This window comes from Hoplias malabaricus, unplaced genomic scaffold (assembly GCF_029633855.1).
Source record: "Hoplias malabaricus isolate fHopMal1 unplaced genomic scaffold, fHopMal1.hap1 scaffold_83, whole genome shotgun sequence".
Taxonomy (NCBI): domain Eukaryota; kingdom Metazoa; phylum Chordata; class Actinopteri; order Characiformes; family Erythrinidae; genus Hoplias; species Hoplias malabaricus.
Genome location: NW_027100845.1, coordinates 122296 through 124707, shown reverse-complemented (window position 1 = coordinate 124707; position 2412 = coordinate 122296). Strand labels below are relative to the sequence as shown.

General features: G+C 62.0%; 1 non-coding gene across 1 annotated transcript; it reads right to left on the bottom strand.

Annotated features, from left to right (window-relative positions):
* Positions 1 to 948: 948 nt before the first annotated feature.
* On the bottom strand, positions 949 to 1102 carry LOC136681972 (5.8S ribosomal RNA). Its single transcript, XR_010798302.1, has one exon. It is a non-coding gene; the product is annotated as a 5.8S ribosomal RNA (ribosomal RNA).
* Between the last annotated feature and the right edge of the window lie 1310 nt (positions 1103 to 2412).

Here is a 2412-nt window from a genome sequence, read left to right as displayed (position 1 = left end):
GCCTAACCGGAGCCGGTCGCGACTCACCCACCACGCGGGGGGAAGTACACCTGACGGGCCGAGCCTTCGTACGCCCGAGAGGCCCGAAGTCGAGAGGCGAAGCTCAGGGCCGAGCAGGGAGTGGGGTCGCCCCCACTCTCGCCCGGATGAACTCGCCTCCGAGCCACGGAACCACACGAGCGCGGGCCGTCCGCCCGGCTGAATCCCCCGGGGGGGTCTTCTCGGTCCCCCGACCGTTTACCTCTCAACGGTTTCACGCTCTCTTGAACTCTCTCTTCAAAGTACTGCTTTCAACTTTCCCTCACGGTACTTTGTTCGCTATCGGTCTCGTGCCGGTATTTAGCCTTAGATGGAGTTTACCACCCACTTTGAGCTGCATTCACAAGCAACTCGACTCCGGGAAGCCCGATCTACCCGGCGGGATGCGGGACAATACCGGGCCTTCACCATCTGCGGAAGACACTTCCTTGCAAAACTTGGTCCCGCGTCCGCACCGAGACCAAACGGACTTCCGTACGCTACATTTCCCGGCCCACCCCGGTCAGGGGAAAGTGGGATTCAGCGCTGGGCTCTTCCCTCTTCGCTCGCCGCTACTAGGGGAATCCTTGTTAGTTTCTTTTCCTCCGCTTACTGATATGCTTAAGTTCAGCGGGTTGTCTCGTCTGATCTGAGGTCGCACTACGAGACTGTTTTGCGGGGCGCGGGGGGCGCGAACCCCCCGGCCGCTCGCCGTATTACGGTACCCACTCTCCGACGGCGGCGGAGAGCCCAGCGGGGAGAGACTATGACGGATTGGACCCGGACCTAATGGCTCTCCCTACGTCCGGAGCTCTCGCCACACGTCGGGTTTAAGGCCCGAGTCTGGGTTTAGGGAGACGAAGGGCCGTCCGAGGTGGAGGCCCTGCGAACTCCCAGCCGCGGTCTAGGAAGACCGATCGATGGGTAAACCGACCCTCAGACAGGCGTGGCCGCGGGATGGACCCCCGCGGCCGCCATGTGCGTTCGAAATATCGATGATCTGTGTTCTGCAATTCACATTATTTAACGCAGGTTACCGCGTTCTTCATCGATGCACGAGCCAAGTGATCCACCGCTAAGAGTTGTATGAGGTTTGTGCCCGGCCCGTTACAGGCCGGGCGAAGGAAGCCATTCGAACACGAGACAACGTTTGACAATATTTCAAGCCGGGTGCCTTCCCCCCCGTGGAGGGGGGAAGGTCATTGAACCTGGGCGTCACCACCGGACCGAGGAGTTACGGCCCGGGGGACGATCGCCCGAGTAGGTGCCCGAGACTTACGTGGTTTAGGAGACCGGGTCTAGGCCCCACCGTTCCCGGCGAGGCCCAGGGTTTGGTTCGCTGCGTTACGGGTCCCGGTCTAAGGCATTCAGGCGTGCGCTCAAAGCCAAGCTCTCCACCCCGGAGGGTATGAGCGAGGCCCGGTGGTACGCTCCCAAGTCCCCCGCTTAGGGGAAGGCGCTGGGTAGATCCCACCTAGTCAGGACCGGCGGGCACCGGCCGTCTCCTTCGGGTGTTTAAACGCATCCGGGGTTCGTGAGGCCCCTTCAACTCGCGCACCGGCCTTAGACTATTATACGGTCCGTCTCTGCGAAGCCAACATCGGGGTATTTGCATGCGCTCTTAAGCTCCGCTCCAACCCCGTGAGGGGAAAGAGTTTCGCCCGGCGGTACGCTCCCGTCCACCACCACCCCCTGTGCCGGGGGGATGGGTTCAGGGAGATCCCACCGAGGCCGGCGAGCACCGGCCAACGCCCTGGGGGTGAGTAAGCCCCTTTGACTCGCGCACGCACAATCAAGCCTTCAACGATCAATGGTTGGTTTAACGACCCGGCGGGCGGCTCCGGCGCCACTCTCCCCCCCGCGAACGAGGGGGGCGGACCGGGGTACCTATGCACCTAAGGCGGTCCTCGCATAACCCCGAGTTCCGAAGCCGGCTCGCTACGTCCACCCACCCGGAGGGGGAGAGACTCACGTCGGCCGACGACGAAAGGTACGAGGCTTCTGCGGTCCATACCTTGAAGGTACCCGCCGGGGGAGGTTTGGCCTCTCGAGTCCGACTCGACAACCGGCCGTGGCCAGGTCACCGTTAATGATCCTTCCGCAGGTTCCCCTACGGAAACCTTGTTACGACTTTTACTCCCTCTAGATGCCCAGGTTCGATCGACTTCCCACCTCAACGAGGCAACCCCCCGGTAAAGGGGCACCTCGGAGATGGTCCGAGGACCTCACCAGGCCATCCAATCGGTAGTAGCGACGGGCGGTGTGTACAAAGGGCAGGGACTTAATCGACGCGGGCTGGTGACCCGCGACTACTTGGAATTCCTCGTTCAAGGGGAAAAGTTACAATCCCCTATCCCCAGCGGGGAAGGCGTTCATAGGATTGCCCAGGCCTTT